We start from the raw sequence: 21,864 nt of genomic DNA, 5'->3' as shown, positions 1-21,864 counted from the left end.
ATTATTTTAATTAAATACCATTTACATCCTCTACCTCCAGATGAAAGGAGATGGCAAACACCCCAGTCCTTTCCATCATGTGTCTTGGCCTGTGGCAGTTAAATCCCAGCTTCCCACGCAACCTGTGCAGGGCCCTAACCATGGCATGCTCCCGAGAAAGCCAGTTTGTAAGGGGTGCACAGTTTCAGAAATAAAAATGTAGCACCTATGGAAATGGAGGCTCCTCCCATTGTTGCAAATACCTAAATCGAAAACTCACCTTTGCTTTGTAAGCTCGGACAACACCATAATGAGGAGGTGAGGTGGGGTCCTTGTTGTGAATGGCCCCAAAGAGGGCATAAACATGGATTCATGTTGGGGTGAGTCAAGGTTAGGAGGCTTTAGTCATGACAGCCTCATGCTATGAACGTCAGTGGGATGCTGGGGTGGGGGTGGGGGTATGCAGGAATGAAGGGCACTAGTAAGAACATCAGTAATCAAACAATAAGTTCGTGCCATATTGGAGAAGACAGAATAGAGGAAGCCCCGCCCAGAGTGGAAGGGGACATTTCGTGGGGGTAGTGAGAAGAGGAATACAGTTGGAATTGGCAGGCAGGAAGGAAAAAGTGGGAGGACTGGGGCATTATAGGGAGACGTAAGGGAAGTGGCAGGGGAGGGAGGAGAATAGGAGGAAGGAGAAAGAGAAGAGAGGAGAGAAACCTCAGAGTCACAGCACAGTAGGAGGATTGAAGTGCTGGTGGGAGAGAATGTGCTGAGAAGGAGATGGAGCAGGTAAGGAGATGGGCTGGGGAGACAGATGGGCACTCCTGAGCCCTCTGTCTCTGCTCTGAAGGGGCCACAGACTCCAGGCTGCCAGACTCCCTGGCAAGGCTTCTCCCTCCTCCTCCTCTCTTGCATGAGTCCTGTGAAGGATGGAGCAACAGTCTTCCTGGGGAGAGGAAGTGAGCTGTTCTGTCACACTGCCCTGTATGTGGCCCTGGCACATCATGTGGTTCCAGAGACAGCCAGCTCCTGACCAGCTACCGAAGAAGGAAAAGCAGAGGGATCCTGGCGTGGAGATGGGGACTTAATCTAACTTTATCCCACTCTTTCTTCTCCTTCAGCCCTAACCAGATTTACCAAATGAGCTTTCCTCAGATCTCCAAAGAAGCCACTTAGGGTTACAACAGTTGAGTGTTAAAGAAAGTATGCATTTAGCAAGTGGCCGAAGACATTTGCCGAGATGCTTGTCCTCTGACTTCCTGCAGCTTGACTGATGTAATGGGAGAGATATGTTGGCTATATTTATGCAGTCAAGCCTCCGAAGAGATGGAATTTATCTGGACATCACTGGAAAACAAATTTTGTTGTGAAAACTCTGAAGATGTGTTTTCTCGAGAGCATCTGAAAGGAGGGTGAGTGTTGATGAGCAAACTCCACCGGGATGGTCACAGTGGGTGGAACCAAAAGAACATGGCCTTGGGAGTCCAGCCAAATTCTAGCTCTGCCATCTACCATGTACCACGTGGGGATTCCTCCTCATCTGGGAAGCAGAATAGTGATTGCTGCCTCATAAGGCAACATGTAGAGGGCTGAGCAGCACACTACTCCACGAACCGTAGGTGTCACCAAATGTCAGTTTCTGCCTACGTCCTCCCGGCTTTTCTGGGGCTGTTCATAAGCTCTAAAGGCTCCAACTACCAGGAATTTAATGAGAGTAGATTTGCTGATGTAAATATTTAGAAATGTTCATCTTCCTAAAACACTAATTTCTCCATAGCAGATCCTACATTTGATATTGCTTATTAATTCAAATGTTTGTTGAGTACCCACTATGTGTCAGTCACTAGAGATTCATCAGTGAGCAAGACAAAGTTCTTCTTGTCCTCATGGAAACCAGAAGGTACACTGTGAGTGTCCAGGGATGGGACTTCCCTGCTTCCCACTGTGGGGGTGGGTAGAGAATGAAGGTGGAAATGATGGGAGCATCTTTTGGTTGACTCAATGAAGGAGGGGTACCACTACTATTTAGTGGTGAAGGCCAGGGAGGCCACATATCCTGCAATATGCAGGACAAGCCTATATGACAAGGGACGGTCCCCCACAAAATGCTCAGTGAGAAAACCTGGTAAGCCAGGGATGCAAAAAGTCATGAAAGTCAAAAACTTCCCTGTTAGTAGAAAGGTTTTTAATACCATCATTTCTCCAAGATCAACTTTGAAGAGATATTTTAATTGGATGTGAAGGAGTCCTGTGTCCTGTTTCTTTCTGTTTTTCAGAGTTTACAGAGCCATCCTTCTAAGGGTCTGTGATTCCATTGCCTTTTTGGTGGTGCTCCTAATTCCTTCATGACCCGGCTGATACAATTGTGAACTAGGAAGTAGGATTCAACCAAGACTCCAACTTGCAGGCCCCTTGGTCAGTGCTTTGCCTCTGTAAGTGGTCCAGTTCTGGTTAGGGGTACAGATGGGGATCACAGATCAGGGAGAAGACAAATGGCTCATTTGGAGAACCAAACCCATTGTCTTGGTTGCATTAATTCTACACACCAACCCACTAGGGCAAAAGGCAGGTAAAGTACACCTCTCAAAACTGATGGCCCATCTATAACATCTTCAAGGGCTTCTGAGGTTCTAAGACATAAATATTTTGGGGAATATGCCTTCAAATGAGATGATAGTATCACCCACCCAATAATCATATTCTTTTTAGTTTAAGCCTCTCCTTGTCATGTTTAAAAAAGTCATATGTAGTCACTATGAAAATTTCAAATACTGAAGAGCACAGGAAGAATGCAGAAACTTACTGCCACTTCCCAAATGCAGAAATGGCCATCATAAACATTGGGGAGCTGTCCTTCCAGATACCTTTGTGCTCATATTCCTGAGCAGCAAAAGAAAAAATGGAAAGACAAAATTATTTCCTAGAAATAGGGTAATGTCTTATGAGCTATTATTTTTGTTTTGTTTTTGTTTTTTTGAGCTATTGTTTTTTAACGGAAAGTATCATATTTAATTTTGTGTGACTTGAACAAAAGAAAAATGAATTAAAGTGAAACTAGAGAAACTGCTAAACTTCAGATAAATGTTTATTCACCATGGGAAATATTTTTAGTTTTTGTAACCTTTTAAGGTTAAGAAAACAGAAAAAGCATTTAAAAAATTAAGAACTCAGTATCTTTAAAAAAAAAATCCAGGTTTCATATTTAGGTAGTACTGATTGCCTCCTAACTAAGAAAAATAGGAAAACTGTTTTCATATGCTTTTATCAATTTTTACTAATTTTATTATTATTATTATTATTGCATTGTCAAGATTTATACCATTTCATTCCATTCCTTAATTGTAATTCATAATTTCATACATTTCTGTCCCTATCTATTGAATAAAGAATATATATATATATATATATATATATATATATATAGGTATACATAAAAAGGAATTCAGCAATTATCACTAATTTTTTATAGTTTATATGTTCCCAAGTACTTTATTTTATTTCACTATGTGGGTGACATTTTATCACACACACACAATGCATAATTTATATACATATATATTCACAAGAAAGCCCCATAGATGCTTTATCTCTTGAGTTGCTCCATTTTGGAGAATGTTTATATGTTGCTTAAGGGACAAATTTATTCTTCCTTCACATATTTTCTGAGTGTCTAATGAGTGTGCTCCAGAGCTAAAATCTTGACAAAGATTAAAGTATCTCTAAGAATATCTTACAAACTTGCATTGAGACATTCAAAATCCCTTCCAAATCACAATGACAGTAAATGGAAGAGTTCATCTACCCTATTAGGCCATTATGAGGTGTGGCAGCCAACCTCCACAGTGGCCCTTGGTGACCCTTGCTTCCCGGTACTCACAGAGCTGACCTGTGTAACCAACAGGACATCATAGAAAGGAGGTTCTGTCCCTTCTGGGGCTAGGTTTAAAAGACACTGCCACTTCAGCCTTGCATTTTTGGGTCACTTGCTCTGGGGGAACTGCAGCCTTAGGAGTCTGTTGTGGAGAGGAACTGAGACCTCTTGGCAACAACCAGCATCTGCTGGCTAGATGCACAAGAGAGTCATCTTAAGAGCGGATCCTTCAGCTCCAGTAAAGCCTTTAGTAAAGCCATCATTGTGACAGCCATCTCATTAGAGACTCTAAGCCAGAACCACCCAGCTATGTTGCTCCCAGATTCCTGGCCAAAGACATTTTTCTTGTTTTAAGTTGCTAAGGTTTGGGCAATTTGTTACACATCAGTAGATAACTAATACATTAGCCATTAATACCTCTTCAAAGATCTAATTAACCAGTCTCTTAGCAGAAGCCCAGAAAGGTATACTTTTTTATGAAGGAAAAAGGAAGGAATTGATACTTACTGACATTTACTATGTGGTAGGTAATGCTCTCTGTGTTATCTAATCCTCATAGCAACCTTGTAGAATAGTGTAGAGAGCACCTTTTTTAGAATTTGGAGGTAGTCTTCTGCCAAAATGAGACAATAGTGCATATAAGAAAGATCTGTTGGCCTCACACTTTTGCAGGAAATTAGTTTCCTGTTGATTGAACTTCATAGGGCAAAAATGTCTTTTGGGGGGAAAAAAAACCACTTCTGGGTGAGAATCAGTTGTGAAACACAATCAACACACTAATTTAGGAGGAATGTATATGGCCAGCCCTGTGGCTCACTCTGTGGGGACACACCTGAGAAGTACCAACCAGCATTATCTTCAAGGGGGTTTACTTCAGAGATAACATTTAAAGGCAGGAACAGAATCAGAAAGCAAAGTAAGAAAGTCCTGAAACAGTGAATGTGTTTCATCATTTGATTATTTGGCTGTCCTTAGCAAGGACCTCTCATCTGCAAGTCTTGCAGCCTTGAAGGATGTGACAGACATGACCTCCAGCAGCTCTGTCCTTCAGGAGCTGAGGGGTGGTTAGACACATTAAAAAAACAGAATGTAATTTAGGATATCCCATGCTGGAGCCTGTAGGGTGGCTTGCTCAATCCTTCTAGGGTACCTTACTATATCCAAGAGGCTAGAAAGTTAAAAGTCAAATTTCTCAGGGGCGCCTGGCTGGCTCAGTCGGTTAAGCATCTGATTTTGGCCCAGGTCATGATCTCATGGTTTGTAAGTTCAAATCTGCATCTGGCTCTGCGCTGACAGTTCGGAGCCTGGAGCCTGCTTCAGATTCTGTCTCTGTCTCTCTCTGCCCCTCCCCTGCTCCCGCTTTGTCTCCCTCTCTCTCAAAAATAAATAAACATTAAAAAATAAAAAAATCCAATTTCTCAGCTTCTCTTGCAGCTGAGGTTTTAGAATAAAATCAGGCTTTGTCAATTTGAGGCATTAGGCAAAATTTAGAAGGTAGAAGTGAAGCAGAAGTCTTGCCTTTTCAGCTGTTTTCTCCTGAAAGAAAGGTCATGGACAGATGATGTTTTTTGCTGCTCACTGCTCAGCCACTAGCTTTGTGGGTTTGAGGGGCAGGAGCTATAGTGACTTCATGATTCTGGCTTCCTGATTCCTGGAATATAATGGGGGGTTTTTGAACTCAGTAGTTTCAGTGGTGGCCTCAGAGGTAGTAGCTCCTATGGTAGGTCAGTTCTGTAGTGTTTCAGGAGTAATTTCTGGCCCAAAGCTCACTCCTACAACTGTGTCCCCAATTTTGTGAGCCCCTAAATTCCTGTATTAAATCCCTTTCTGCTTAAAATACCTGTAGTGGTTTCTGTTTTATGTACTAAACCTTGACCAATAGATGCCATAAGAAAGGAGACTGGGGCAGGAGGCAGGGGACAAGAGGGAAGGGGTAATTAGGAAGGAATTTTTGGAGGAGCTAACTTTTTAGCTTAAAGGAAGAAGGACTGTAAACAGCCCAACAGAAGAGATGAAAGCCCCTTAGTGGGAGTGATTACAAGAGTCTATTTCTCTTTCCCCCAAGTTGGTACCTCCCTATCACCTTCCACCCTTCAGAAGGATGGGTTATGGCTTTTGTTAAGGCCTGGACTTGAGTGAATAGTCACTTGGAGTTTCAGTTTGTTGTCACTGGAAAGTGTGTTATTTCAGTACGGGATTCAATACCCAGAAAACAGATTCTCATGGAGCCCCCTCATGGATCCTGCAAAGATAAATACATCTGGAGAAGGCAGTGCTTTTCCTTTCCTGTTGCCTTCCTTCATCACCCTGCTGGAAACTGCACGCTGCTATCTGGGCTTAGCTCCTGATCACCTATCTCCCTGGGGGAGGATAAAACAGAGGGACCAGGTGTTCTCTGACATGGCAAATCAGAAGAAAAATCACTGTATTGGGAGTGAGGAGACCTGGGGTCTAAATTTAGCTTTGCTGCCTACCAGCTGTTTAACCTTGGGCAAGTTTAATGGATAACCAAATTTTTACTATCGTGTGAATCTTCCCACTTTTCTCCAGGCTGCAGCCTTAAGTCAGACCATTATCATACCTCCTGTTATAACTCCTGGTATCTGTGTATGCTCCACAATCCGTTCTCCTTGGTGCATTCAGAATAATTTGCAAGAATGCAAATCATGTCATATCACCCCTTCTTTAAGACTCTTTAATGCTTCCCAGTGAACCCAGGATGCCCAAACTCCCAGGCAGGACATTAAGTCCAACTTGGTCTCAGTGTACCTCTCCAATTTCCTCTCCTCTCTCCTCTCCAGAAGAGGCTTCATTTTAAGGTGAACTAGAACCAGGGGTCCCCAAAGTGGGACATTCATCCTGAGGGGTATTGTAAGACACTCAGTCAATTGGGGTGTGGATACATATTAGAACTTCTATGTATATTTTTATCTAAAAATTGAGATAAACTTAAGGTATCCTGGTTCAGATCCTTTTTCAAGTTGTCACATGTCATTTATGGATCTTATGTGCCATACCTTTAGTGTTGCAAGATTAGGAGGTTAGTGGCTATCTATTTAGGCTCTGGAGGAAAACTTTCTGAATAAGTGCTTCTTATTGGTTATTAATATTATTATTATCATTTTGGAATAGAGTGGAATTTCCATGGTACAAAAGGATTGACACAAAATGGACAAATGGATTAGAAAGACTCCTACAAAGAAATTTCAGAACATAAAAAATGACTAATATAAGTCCAAATAAATCACAGGAAAGTGGTGCTATTGCTTCTTCAGTTCTGATTATGTTCTGATGATTCCAGCCACATTAGAAAGTAAAGGCAATGACAACCTAATTAGCCACAATAAGAATTAGGCCCCCAAAATGTCAAAATTATGAAGTCTACTTTAAAAAGGGCTTACATTCTACTACAAAGCTGTAATCATCAATACAGTATGGTATTGGCACAGGAACAGACACATAGACCAATGGAATAGAACAAAGAACCCAGAATTGGACCCACAAATGTATGGCCAGCTAATCTTTGACAAAGCAGGAAAGAGTATCCAATGGAAACAAAGACAGTCTCTTTACCAAATGGTGCTGGGATAATTGGACAGCAACAAGCCAAAGAATGAAAACTAGAACACTTTCTTATACCGTACACCAAAATAAACTCAAATTGGATGAAAGACCTGAATGTGAGACAGGAAACCATCAAAACCCTAGAGAAGAAAGCAGGCAACAACCTCTTTGACCTCAGCTGCAGCAATTTCTTACTTGACACATCTCCAAAGGCAAGAGAATTAAAAGGAAAAATGAACTATTGGGACCTCATCAAGATAAAAATGCTTCTGCACTGCAAAGCAAATAATCAACGAAACTAAAAGGCAACCAATGGAATGGGAAAAGATATTTGCAAATGACATATCAGATAAAGGGTTAGTATCCAAAATCTATAAAGAACTCACCAAACTCCACACCTGAAAAACAAATAATCCAGTGAAGAAATGGGCAGAAGACATGAATAGACACTTCTCTAAAGAAGACATCCAATGGCCAACAGACACATGAAAAGATGCTCAACGTTGCTCCTCATCAGGGAAACACAAATCAAAACCACCCTCAGATACCACCTCACACCAGTCAGAGTGGCTAAAATGAACAAATCAGGAGACTATCCATGCTGGCGAGGATGTGGAGAAACCGGAACCCTCTTGCACTGTTGGTGGTATTGCAAACTGGTGCAGCCGCTCTGGAAAACAGTGTGGAGGTTCCTCAAAAAATTAAAAATAGATCTACCCTATGACCCAGCAATAGCACTGCTAGGAATTTACCCAAGGGATACAGGAGTGCTGATGCATAGGGGCACATGTACCCCAATGTTTATAACAGCACTTTCAACAATAGTCAAATTATGTTAAGAGCCTAAATGTCCATCAACTGATGAATGGATAAAGAAGATGTGGTTTATATATACAATCGAATACTACTTGGCAATGAGAAAGAATAAAATCAGGCCATTTGCAGCAATGTGGATAGAACTGGAGGGTATTATGCCAAGTGAAATAAGTCAGTCAGAGAAAGACAGATATCATATGTTTTTACTCATATATGGATCTTGGGAAACTTAACAGAAGACCATGGGGGAAGGGAAGGGAAAAAAAGTTACAGAGAGGGAGGGAGGCAAACCATAAGAGACTCTTAAATACAGAGAACAAACTGAAGGTTGATGGGGGTGGGGGAGAGGGGAAAGTGGGTGATGGGCATTGAGGAGGGCACTTGTTAGGATGAGCACTGGGTGTTGTATGGAAGCCAATTTGACAATAAATTATATTAAAAAAAATAAAAAGGGTTTACATTGACTATCATTATAGATGACCCTGACCTGTGTATTGTGCCTTGACATATTGGCTGATGTAGATACATAAATATAATTTGTAATTAAACAAACGTATTGGGGTGCCTGCTCAAAAATATTTTTCTGGTAGAACTGCACAGTAAAGAAATTTGGAAACCACTGAGCTAAGGACAGATTTGGGTCTAAACGGTACAAGACACCCCAGATCCAATAAACGTCCTCTGGCCCTAATGTAAGAGTGTGAACTTCTTGGTTATTGATGTTTTTAATGCATTCATAAAGCAGAGTTGTTACCGTGCAGTATATTTTCAATGGATTTTAAAAGAGTAGACTTCAAAATTTGGGAGTATTTTATCTGCAAAATCATTTGATCTGATATTATCTGATATTTACTCAGAATAAAACAAGGTCAATGTTATGTACCATACAAAATTTTGTCACTGATAGGATGGGTTATGTGACTTGCACCCTCATGACGGTGAATTGCCTGCTGACATTAGGACCAACTGGGTCGCACACCAGCTCCATCATTAGAAGCCAGAAAGCAATGCCCTTTTTGCTCCAGTTATTCTTGAAGTAATTTGTTTACCCCAGCCATCAGAACACAGTCAATAAACTGCAGGGATTGACAAAGTGGCACTGTACAGGCAACACGGAAAATTGGAAAAGTGAATTGTAGGTGGTGAGTGGTTAGCAATAAATAATCAGCTTATTCCAGTTGCAGAAATGTCTATGACCAGGAGAAAATCTGACCAGTGAAAATTTTGAATTGGACAAAAGTGGGCCACTTAATTCTCCATGAATACATTCAAGAGTGAATATGTTTGGATTCTCTAAGCAAGACTGCTCTTCACAATACTTGGCTTTGTTAAAATCCTGTCTGCTGACATTTGGATTCTCTCCAGTTACCTGGCATCTGAAATTATATCATTAGTGATTTACTCCTTTGAACTAAACATAGACCTCTTCAGGTATCCTCTTTTGAAAAACAAGCACCCTTGGAAAGATTTAGCACAGTAAGTAAAAGATCCCTTGGTATAACTTGGTCTACTAAATGGCTGCCCCTGCAGGGAGAGCTCTGGAACAGTAAGTATCAAGGCTCCAGGCATCCTGGGGAGGGTGTGTGAGGAGATGGGGAGCTGGGAAAGGGTGAGGTGAGGCTTGAGAAAAGAGTAAAGGTAGAGAAGGAGGGTGCCAAAGGCCAGGTTGAAGGGTTTCAGTTTAAACAAAGAAACTGATTTTAATTCTTTAGTTCAGGTCTAAAATAGACTGTGTCAAACACTGAATTCATCATAATCCTCTGGACTTGGGAAGGCATCATATCTTTCAGAATTAATTCAGTATAATATAACACTCAAGGGACCCCAAATAAATACAATCAACTTTCAGTTTTCAGTGAACCTGCCATGAGCTTGTTGATGGTTGACAGGCAATTGGGGACACAAATCAGCACTCCCTGGGCAATCACACCCATTTTCTTATCAATTATGGACAAACGAGACAGGAAGGTGAATTTCTAGAAAGAATAGAAAAATGCCCTTCAGTGCAGCAAATTGTCCTGATTAGGGACTACCTGTCATACATCTTGCAGGATCCCATTCCTCATTGTTATTGTGGATGATTGAGCAGTGGCCGTTCTGATGGAATCTCTTTGATGATTTCATTTCTGATGTTCACCTCCCTGCTTGTTCAGCAAGCGGCACATCTGGTCAATATCCTCCCCACCCCACACACAACTGATTGATTTAGTAGATTCAGTGGGAAAAAAAAATCAAAGTAGTTCGACAAAAATGTACTTTTTGATAGAAGTTATTAGTCAGTCGCTAACTAAATTGATAGGTTACTTTTATCTTGATTTTTTTATTTTTGTTTTCAGAAATAACAAGTTTAGCTGACTAAAAAGACCAGGTGTCTAATCGACTTGGCTGGTTGTGCTGACAGATATTTGATGTGACATCCATTGACTACACTGACGGGAATTTGAATGAGTTCAAGTCAAAATGTTTGAATTCATCAGTGGGGAGTGTCAACCAATTTTTGCTCTGGAGAAAGCACTCAAATGTCTGCATTTTACAATGAGGAAGTACAAGCTGTTTGGCCTCAAGAAATAAGTGATCCAAGAGGAGATTTCTTTGAAAGGACCTGAGTGATATTTTGTGTCTTCTGATCTCTTGTAAGAACCTGAGTTTGTTCAGGAAAGACCAACTCATGTGCCCATTACAATTACATGGTCTCTGGGGGAAAGTAAAAGCAGTGGAAGTGATTCTGAGTAGAGATGTTTTTCACATTACACCAGAGACCTCATACTAACTCTCTTCCTGAGGTTTCTAGAGCCAGACCATGGGAAAGCAGAGCAGGAGGTAAAAGGGGTTTTCAGTTTTCCATAATCCCTGCTCCCGCCATGCCTCAAACTCCTTTGTCCACCTCTGTCCTCCCTTTATCAGGGTGTCCAACTCTCATACTGTCCCTTTCTAGGGCAAATAGCCTCTAATCCCCCCACGGAAGGAGTGACAAATCATGCTGCTCCCTAAGCCTCCCCAAGAGAGATTACATTTGTCAGGGACTGACATTTTGGTCAAACACTTACTATGAACCAGGCGCTGTACTGAGCAATGTACACATGTTCCTAACAACCACTGACCATCATATGTCTCATCTATGGCCTTAAAAATTTTTTTTAATGTTTATTTATTTTTGAGAGAGAGAGCATGAGCAGGAAAAGGGCAGAGAGAGAGAGAGAGAGAGAGAGAGAGAGAGAGAGAGAGAGAAAGAGAGAGAGAGAGACAGAGTCAGAAACAGACTCCAGGCTTTGAGCTGTCAGCACAGAGCCTGATGTGGGGCTCGACCTCATGAGCTGTGAGATCATGACCTGAGCTGAAGTCAGACGCTTAACCAACCAAGCCACCCAAGCGCCCCTCGTCTATGGCCATTAGTTAATGAAATAACTCTCTTGGCTGAAGTTGAGAGCTGAAATTCTGTCAAATATGTTTGGCTTGGTCTGGGCAGTGAACTAGCACTCCTCGAGCAGGCCCTGGATCCCGGAGAGATGGGGGGCCCTTGGGCATCACGCACGGCCATGCACGCCCTCAGCTGGCATAAATTACTACAGTGGCCAACGCAAAGGCTCTGACTGTTTAGATCTTTCAGCCAGTCTTGCCAAAGCAGAAGTTTCTATGATGAGGCCAAAGGAAAGCTCCCAAGCTTGTCTGAGGAAGCACGTGTCACTCTAGTTCAGCAGAAAAGACATAAAGGTTGAGGGTCCCTAAGGCTTTTTCTCGCCTTACTACAGTTTTGGGTCCCTTAAGTCAATGCTTACTAATAGTTCAGTCTTACTTTCAATGCTTACTACTGGGTCAATCTGATGAGTTCATTTGAGGAAAAACATCATGTAGACTTTTGATGACTTCATTCAGCAAACATCTATGCAGTGGCGCAAATGTTGGCTGGGCAGGGGAAGTCCTGGATCATCAATGGAGAGAGCTAGCCCGGTGGACTGTATGCATATAAGAAAAAAAATCTCCATTGCAATTAAGATGATGAACTCAAAGCAGGTGTACATAGACCCATAAAATATTACATCCTTTAGAAACCTGAATGGTGGAACTGGCCCAGCCTGTCCCTTTCTTACTGTGTGGCTACAGAGTAGTTATATTACAAAGCATGTGCATTGTCCTCTCTGGACATTCAGGGTCAGAGTCTGTTGCCTAAGAGGGGTGGGGAAAAGCCTGGGAAAGAAGGAGATGGTTGAGAGGTCCAGTTCTGGTCAGGCTTTCCTACTTGTCTTATATGTATTAGGTAAGACAGGTGCTTCCCCATAAGTGTACCTTTATTACTTCAGATTTTTTCTTCACAGTGCCCCTCAGGTGGCAGATTGGGCTAAAGTTCAGAGAGGCTACATGACTTGCCCAAAGACACACAGCCAGTGGCTGGTTGAGTCAGCATATGGTGCAGGTTGGGGTGCGTACTCTCTTTTGCTTTTTCCACCAGACCATGTGGTATTGTGCTGATCACCCTGAGGGGAGGCAGCCAGGTTTACTGGAATGAGGCACAGCATGGGGAAATGGCAAAGAATGAGGTTCTGGAGCCAGATTATGCAGGTTGAGTCTTAGTGTCCCCCACTTCCCAGCATCATGGCCTTGGGCTAATTATAGGGCCTGAGACCCCCCCCCCCCCATATGCAAAATTAGGACTGTGGTAATATCTACCCAGAGTTGGCTTCAAGGGCATGTGACCAGTGCAATTGTATATAGTCTTGTGCTTAAAAGGGCCCCAGGCTTGGGGTTTGAAGCTCCACAAGCACCATCTTGAAATTCTTAAGAATTCAAACTTATTCAATTGTTCAAAATCCTAACATTGTGTTTTATATGTGAAGTTTGATAGGTCAGTGGACCATGAAGGGGGGTGACTTGGATCCTTGGCTTATACTCAGTCCTGCCTCCTGCTGCCTCTCCTGTTCTCAACTGCCTTTAGGTGCCCAGGGCCTCTCCCTCCTGGCCCCTCCCCCTGGGACTGCTACTACCCTCTGTGCTCAGGTGCGCACAGGTGTGGGGAGGGTTGGAGTTAGGTGATGCACCCTGCAGCACTTTGGCCCATTCCTGGTACTGGGCAGAACCTGGCACATAGATTGCAGTCCCTTGGGGGTCATGCATTCACAGTGGGCTGGGCTGGAGGCTTGTGGGAAGGGGAGACCCCTGGCTCAACTCTCCAACTTTGGTTGGGGCTCAGTGTGGCAATCTGATGGCTGGTGGGAGGGAAACCTGCAGAGAGTGGATCTTTTGTGTGTACACTTAGTCACTGGGTGGGGCCCTGTGCAGTGAGAGTCTGTGCTCACCTAGCAAGAATCCCTGTGCTTCTGGGACCGCATCATTAAATAGCAGATAAAAACATCATGATAGGTTATGACAGGTCAAGAAGAGAGAGGGAGGGAGTGGTGGTGGGGGTGCAGAGGAAACCACCCAAGGAAGAATGAAAAAAGTTTTATATTTTAGTACCCTTAACTGCATGTTTCCCCAGCTTTTTTTTTTTTTTTTTTTTTTTTTTTTAGTAGGCTTCACACTCCAGGGCAGAGCTCAATGTAGGGCTTGAACTCACAACCCTCAGATCAAGACCTGAGCTGAGGTCAAGAGCTGGATGCTTAATGGACTGAGCCACCCAGACACCCCTCCCCTGCTTTTTAAACAAAGGCTCCATTAAATCTGTATCTGGCCCTGAACTACCCCAGGGCTTGTTGAGGACTGGACCAATGAGGACCTGGAAGCAGTGGAAATGGCCAGTGTATGCGTGGTGCTGCTCAGTTCACTCTTGGCCATTTCCTGGCAGGACACGTGAGCCATGGTTAGGTTCCTTTCCTTTGGAGAGGGAGGGCCACAGCCATGCTCTAAGCAAGGTGGGCGGTGTCCCTCCACCCATCAAGCCCATAATAAAGCAGAGTCATGTGCCCTCTTCCTAACTCCTCACAAGCTTCTTTAAATCGGGCCAGGCACAGAGAGGCAGCTCGCTTTGCAATAGGGCTGGCAGGGGCCAGGGCTGCAGCAGGCATCTCGCTGAACCCAACTGGATGGAAGCAGGGGGATCGTCATGTGGTCACATCCGCTGTGATTCAACTCATTTCCAGCATGATAATGAATTCAAGAACGAGCTTCTGAAATGAACTCTCCATCAGGAGGGAGGCGGTAATTGTGCTGGTTATTAGCGATTACTCCTGGATGGGGGTTAGGGGTGTGAGCAATAGAATTAAATGAATTTCCTTTGAAAGTTCTGCTGCGCAAAGTAAGAGATATAAATGCTACATTATGCGTTTAAAATACCTCCCGGGTTTGGTTTATAGACTTGTTTATATTTATATATTTATTTGAATGTTTATGGCCTTCTCTCTGTCATTTCACGTTGGTATCTCCATACTCATTATGGTTTTATGGCCGCTTTTTGGAAATCAGTGGCTGCACACACCAGCAAATGATTTGATGAGAGAAGGAGATCCAGAAAGGAAAACAAGTTTAATATTGTAGTTAGTGGGGTGGGGCGGGAGGGGGGAGGAAGAGCCTTCCCTTGGGGTCAGAAAGCTAAAAAATGAAGCTCGAGGTCTGCATGCTTTAGTTAGAACCTTGGGAGTTGCTGCTTAGAAGGGCCAGGAGATGGTCAAGTTCCACCCCTCCTTGGAGAGATTAGGAGGCCTTGTGAGGTGGAGACACTGATCAGAGATCTCATAACTTATTGTTCGGGAGTTAGGACAGGGGCCCAGGTCTCCTGATGGCCGCTGTCGCTCCAGACCCACCCTCTTCCGTTCCTATACCCAGGGACACTTCTCTATTGGGCACAACAGGCACTGTGCCCGGAGCCCATGATAGTCTTCAGGACCACAACATTGCTTTAATTTCTTTAAAATCGGAAAGAAAAAACACATATAATCCGGCCTGCATTATATTCATCTCAATACCAATGTGGTCATAAAATATAATTTTTAATATTTTTTTATGGAGAAAGAGACCTATGAAAGCTGAGTGCCTAGGGTCCCCACAAGTCATAACGTGGCCCTGCCAATACCGACCACCCAAGAGGACTGTGGGAGAAATGAGGGAGGTGAGGAGCAGTCCATTGAATCCTCCCCACCCCACCCCCACAGCAATGAGGTTCTGCTTCCTCCCCATCCCCACCTCTTTTAAGCCACCATATCTCAGATGTTTTTCTGTCTATCTCTCCGCAGGGAGATCATTTCAAACAGGAAAGAGGAGGCTCTGAGTATAATACCTTATGATGGGTAAAGAGTGACAGAGATAACCCATGTGGGTAAATGCACACTGAATTGCAAACCCCTGCTGAGTTCAGAAGGCACTTGAGGATGCTCTGAGTCTCAGGGTCTCCATGGTATATGTGAGCCACAAATGCTGTGTGAATGTGGGGGTGGCCTATTTAGTAAAAAAGTAAAGATGTGAGATGTGTCAGGTACCTCTGCTTGGGTACATACTGATTAGCCTGCACCTCCTCAAACCTGATCAGCCTGAGGTCCCCAGTCTCAGTAAGAGAGACTGTCACTCACTGCTATGGACTGAATGTGTCCCCCAAATTCATATGTTGAAACCTACACCCCAGTGTGATGGTATTAAGAGGTGGAGTCTTTGGGAGGTGATTAGGTCAAGAGAGTGCAGCCCTCACGAATGGGATTAGTGCACTTGTAAAAGAGACATGTGAGGACACAGCAAAGATAGCTGTCTATGAACAAAGAACAAACACCAAATCTGGGGCGCCTTGATTTTGGACTTCCCAGGCCCCAGAACTGTGAGAAATAAATGTTTGTTGTTTATGAGCCCCCCACCCCAGTCAATGGTTTGTGTTGCAGCAGTTGGAATGGACTAAGACACCCCCACCCAAGTGCTCTAGACTCTCTCTCACACCCCACACTGCAATGTAGCAGCAATTCCTATTAGTTCCACCTCTAAATTACATCTGGAATTGGCTTTTCTCATTGCCTTCATTGCTAGTGGTGGAGCCTAAGGCACCATCATCCTTCTCCTTGTTTATGTGTCTCAGCTTCCTCCTGTGCCTGCCTCAGTCCAGCCGGAGCAACCTGAGTGGTCCTTTGAGTACGTAGCGCGAGTCCCTTCCCTGCTGAAGACCTCTCCAGAGACTGCCCAGCTTGTGTAGACACAAGCTGAAGTCCTTCTGCCTCCCGCTTGGCCTCCACACCTGACTTCTGGCTACATCTCTGACATCATCTTCTCCTCTGCCTAGAGCATGTTAAATCCACCCCTGCTCCAGGATCTTTGCATGTGCCACTTCCTCTGCATAGACCACCCTCTCCTGGTTAGTCATGGTTCCTCAGAAAGGTATTCTCCAGACACCCCTCTACTGCAGCACCCCATCCCCCACTGACTTTCCATCTCTCTTACCTGTAACTTTCCACAGCACGCTACCACCATCTGACACTCTGGCACACCCCCATTTGTTTCCTGTCCTTCCCTCCCACTGGGATGAAGCTCCTTGAAAGCAGGAACCTTGTTTTACTGTCAAATCTCTAGGCTTCTAACAAATTACGTGTTCAAATAATATTTACTGAATGAACGAATTAAAGTCTGGGGCTGTAAAGTAATTTGTCCTTTAAAAATGTCTGAACATCTGTCTGTATGAGCAGGTTTCCTATTTTCACCCTAGATTTGGATCCTGAAATCTTGGTGATTCCTCTTCTGGCCTCTGCCTAGTTCTATCCCTCATCTCCTCTGAAGGGCATTCTAGAAACAGCCAGGTGGCTGGTCTCCTGCCCCTCCTCCTGTTGCCAATGGAGGGTACTCCTAAGATGGACTTTAGCCTGTCCCTGCCCTGCTGAGGACCCTTGGAAGGCTCCCTGCAGTCTTCAGGGTCAATGGCCACTCCTTAGACCAGTGTCCAGCCCCGCTTTTTGCCCTGCCTGCCTTACCCTCTTGGCTGCACTACCCTATGGTTTTTTTTTTTTTTTCAGTTCCTGAAATGGGCCTCAATACCTCAAGCCGTAACTTCTGTATACCATAAACTATCATGACAGTATCATTGCTCAAAACAGTTCTCAAATTGGAAGACAGAGAAGGGAGAGGGATAAGAAAAAACCACTCCCTACCCCCAATAAATTTCCAACGGAACTACAGGCAGAGGAATAACATGAGGAGCCAAGCTAACACAAGGTGCTGGGGAAACCCTGCTGGTGTATTTTGTCCATGAACTGAGCCAGCATTTGCAGGACACACATAGTCAGCCCTATGGATGTCAGGATGGGCGCTAGTGGGGCAGAGGTGCGATGGTCAGTTTGCAGTGGGGGCAGATGATAGACAGGTAGTTCTGGCCCAGAGAGGGAGCTTCTCTCACCAGGGGAGCTAGTCCTCAGTGAGGAGGCAGGTGGGGAGCCAAAGACATGGGTGAAGGTCAGAGGAGAACATGGACCTTGGCATGGAGGTGAGCAGTGTGGTCAGTTCCAGGAAACGCAGAAGCACAGAGGGGAGTGTGGGCAGATGAGAAGGTGGGCTAGACACCACTCTGAGGAAAGCATGATTCAATAGGAACCCTGTGGGTGGTTGCTGAAGGAGTCTTAGTCCCCAAAGAGATGGACCAGGTGTAGAGATTAGAAATACACTCTCCTGACAATGAGGATTTGGAGGCAGGGATAGCAGGTGGGAGGCTATTTCAGGCAGCTGCTGGAAAAGTGATGACAGGGAGAAGCCATGCAAACACTCTATCTTGGAGACCTGGTTTTGATAGGGTTGGCTGGCAGACAGCTCACAGGGCCATTCCTGGAGGACTGGGACACTGGAGAACCATGTGAGATGGGGAGGCTTCAGTAGGAGGTGGGTGGGTCTGACAGTAGAGGAGGTGGGGGCTGAGTGGCGGGAGGACAGAGCAGTTGTGATGGGCAGTTTAGCGTGTCAGTGTGGCTGGGCTATGTCCCTAGTTACTCAAGTACCGATGTAGGTGTTGGTACATAGGTATTTTGTAGATGTGATTATAGTACATGATTGGCTGATTTTAAGTAAGAAGATGATCCTGGATGATCTGGGTGGGCCTGATTCAATCAGTTGAAATTCCTTATGAGCAGAACTGAAGGTTTTCTGAGAAAAGAAGTAATTCTGCCTGTGGACAACAGCTTCACCCCATGCCTGAGAATTCCAGCTCACCCTGTGGATTTCGGACCTGCCAAGTTAGCCTCCACAATCATATAAGCCAGTTTCTTGCAATAAATCTCTTTATGTACCATGTATTATCTTCTACTGGTTCTGCTTTTCTGGTTGACCTCTGATGATACAACCCCTAGGAGAGAACCAAGCCCAGCCCCTTGCCTGAGGCAGGTCTCTTGGTTCCCTCCAGTAAGTCCTGCCCCAGGCTAGGGTACTTCTTCCCCTTCCTCCTTTTTCAGGAGCTGATGGAGTCGCAGAAGCAAAGAGGAGTCTGTTTAGGGAAGGGCATTATGTACCTGCCCATCCTCTGAGTGCTCACAAATACAAGCACCCATAATTTTAGGACTGGATTTTTGCCTCTCAGAGAGACCCAAACCCACCCAGCCCCATGTGCCTCACTTTAGTAGGTATCCCCTTTCTCTTGTCCTAACCTTGGGCAATTCCCTTTGGGTCTGATGCATCACAGGAGAATCCCTATGCTGGTGTCTTTCTTTCCTTTTTAATTCTGTCTCCTTGCTCCCCAGTAAGGGCTTGAAATATATCCATAGTGTTTTTTAATGACTATCCTGCTCTATCTGCATATGCCTCCATTAACCAAAGTCAATCTCAGGAGTCCTGGGGGTGAGATCAATTTTGCTCCAGATAGCCGTGCCAATTTCCACTGCTTCCAATAGTATTTCAAACCTATCAAGAGCACTTGGCAAGCCAAACATTTCCACATGGTTTACACACATTAATTAATTTAGCCTCATGCCACCATAGCAAGACAGGAGAGGGCAACTGGAGTGCACAGGTAGAATTTATGGAAGGGCTGATGGGGAGAGGTTCCCTATGAACAGGGGAAGGGGGACCTTCCGGAGCAGATGCTTTCCTCCCATCCACAATGGGTGGTTGTCTTTTTCTTGGATGGAATCTGTACTACTCAGCAGGAGAGCCTCCATGAAGCATGAGCAACACAAGTTCTGTGATCCCATTTCTGCAGTGTCTTCATGATTGTCAGGGGACAAAACCTTCTTAATGAGTATGCTTAGGGCAGCCTGCTTGGTCTGATACTGGCTCTCAAGGACGAGGTCAGGCAGACGGAACAAGGACACTGCCCACAGGCTGCAGTGTGTGGGAAGGGGGGTGGGTGGAGACCGGAGGAGAGAAGAGGCTGAAAGCTAGCTCTAGTTCTGTGCCAGGAAATGCGTGGTCTTCTTTGGTCCTAACCCCCACAGCAACCTGGCTAGGTAATTATTGCTATTTTCTTTTTACAAAAGGTGAAACTGAGTCTCTGCCTGGCTTTAAAGTCCTTGCTGTTTCATGTATACACTTCTCTCACATGGAAGGAAGAGTTCAATTGCCAAGCTGGAAAGAGGTGGTGATGCTCAGTGGAGAGTGCCTGGTTTCTAGCCCCAACCACGTGACTTCAGGTAATTCACTTAATGTCTGTGTGTCTCAGTGTAGTTAATGGTTAAATGGAAAGACAGTTGTTTTGTGCAGTGGCAAAAGTGTGGCATTTGAAATCAGACTGCCTTATATTCTAGAATCTTCTATGCCACAGCTTTTTTTTTTTTTTTTTTTTTTTAAATAAAAAATCTAGGCATGCCTGGGTGGCTTAGTCAGTTAAGCATCCGGCTTTGGCTCAGGTCATAATCTCACGGTTCATGAGTTCGAACCTCACATGGGGCTCTGTGCTAGCAGTGTGGAGCCTATTTGGGATTCTCTCTCCCTCTCTCTCTGTGCCCCTTCCCTGCTTGTGCTCTCTCTCTCTACCTTAAAATAAATAAATACACTTAAAAATAAAAATAAAAAATCTGTAATGCCTATCTTCTAGGGTTATTGATGAAATGGGATATTGTATATAAAGTGCTTAGCACAGTGCTGGTGGTCATGTTGTTAAATGCAAAATAAATGTTAACTATCATTAATTCCTCATAGAGACACTTGTGGAGATCATTTTTTTTCAGCTCATTTTTAATGAGCTTCTGCTTTTTGCATAACATTATGTTTGGTACTATAATAGGTATGCAAACACACTGAAAGGTTGTGAGCATACTATTATTTTCATATGAAAGGCAATAGTTTAAAAAGCTGGTTGCACAAGTAGATAAAATTGTTGAGTAGACAGTTGAATAAATAAGGTGGTCAGATTTTAAGGATTAATGCAGAAAGGTTTCACAGAAGACTGAAAGTCTGGGCAGGGTTTGGAAAGAGGAAAGGGCTATGTTTTGGAGAAAGAAGTGTTCATTTCTGGAGAGGGGATAAAATCTCACAGAACGGGGAGGAAATTGTGGGTTTGTGTGCATGCATGTGTGTGTTTGTCTGCATCTGGGTGTGTGTTTGTGCATATGTGTGTGTGTGCACATGTAGGTAAATGTGTCTCTGTGTGTGTGCATGTGTGTGTCTGTGTGCACATCTGGATATGTGTGTCTATTTGTGTGTCTGTCTGTGCCTGTGTGTGCATGTGTGTGCTTGTGCCTCTGTATGTGTGTGTACATGTACATGTGTGTGTGTGTGTATGTGCATGGCTGTGTATTTGTGTGTACATCTAGGTGTGTGTGTGTGTGTGTGTGTGTGTGTGTGTGTGTGTGTGTTGGGCAGTTACCTGGAAGGAGCCTGTTCTGGTGGGGTGTGACCGCTGCCCAGGGTGGAGTCAGAGTAGTGGTATGCCATGAGGTCCATGTGTGGGAGTCTCATTTTGGTAGCAAGACTTAGGCTGTAGAGTTCTTGGCTTGTTTCCTAGAGTTCTAGAATTGAACACTAGAAGACATCTGGTTCAGCTTCCAGTCTATCAGGCTAGTAATATTATCCCAATTTTTACAAGGAATGGAGGAGGTGGTGCCGAGTTGTATGGGTCTGTATCACCGACCCCGCTCCCCTTGGTCCTCCCCTCTGTCCCACCACCTTCTGTTGGCAGAGGTAACAATTGATCCAGGAGAGAGAGGAGAGGAGGGTGTCAGGGAGGAAAGAAGGAAGAGACAAGCGAAACCTTGTCCTCACGACAAAATAAAGACCAAAAAAAGCTTGGTGAGCAAGCCATGGAGTTAGTAGAAAAAACCTCAGTGCCATTTTATGACTGGAGGAGGGCTGTTCACTCTGCTCCACCTGCTGCCATGCCCTGGTTCCCTTGAACCTTGTATCTAATGTCCAATATTCTCTGATGTGTCTTATTTTTAAAACTCACACTGTCCCAGCCAGATCCTAATACTCGGCGTCCTTGTGTTCTCCAGCCTGGTACCCTGTACTTGACTCGTCTGTACCACAGTACTTCTCAAACCTCTCCTCTACCGGCAAATAATCCATCCAAATGCATTCACGCTTCCCTCCACCCCCTAATGCCCTGACTCTGTTCTAACCCTGAACCCATGCATGCTGAGCTCTGCTGTTCAAGGTCCTCACTTAAATCACATTTTCAAAAAGAAACAATACTGAATACTTCATTTGTTGAGAAATTTCCCCCGCAGGTGCTTTTTTGCACCGACCAATGCCTTCTCCACTGGTCAGTCAGAGTTCCAAAAGTATTTACTGAAGGAGTATAGGCGCAAGTTGGTGGG

At 44.3% G+C, this 21,864-nt stretch overlaps 2 long non-coding RNA genes across 2 annotated transcripts in view; both read left to right on the top strand.

Annotated features, from left to right (window-relative positions):
- Positions 1-640: 640 nt before the first annotated feature.
- Positions 641-10,957, top strand: LOC122470728. Its single transcript, XR_006293982.1, has 3 exons — positions 641-1,394; positions 2,259-2,414; positions 10,570-10,957. It is a non-coding gene; the product is annotated as an uncharacterized LOC122470728 (long non-coding RNA).
- Positions 10,958-19,151: 8,194 nt separating this feature from the next.
- The window catches only part of LOC122470727, a 115,879-nt gene continuing 113,166 nt past the window's right edge, over positions 19,152-21,864 (top strand). The window contains exon 1 of the long non-coding RNA XR_006293981.1: positions 19,152-19,740. This is a non-coding gene — a long non-coding RNA (uncharacterized LOC122470727). The remainder of the gene's footprint in view (positions 19,741-21,864) is intronic.

This window comes from Prionailurus bengalensis, chromosome D3, assembly GCF_016509475.1.
Source record: "Prionailurus bengalensis isolate Pbe53 chromosome D3, Fcat_Pben_1.1_paternal_pri, whole genome shotgun sequence".
NCBI classification, from domain to species: domain Eukaryota; kingdom Metazoa; phylum Chordata; class Mammalia; order Carnivora; family Felidae; genus Prionailurus; species Prionailurus bengalensis.
Note: the sequence above shows the minus strand (reverse complement) of the source record. Positions and strands in the feature narration are given on the sequence as shown.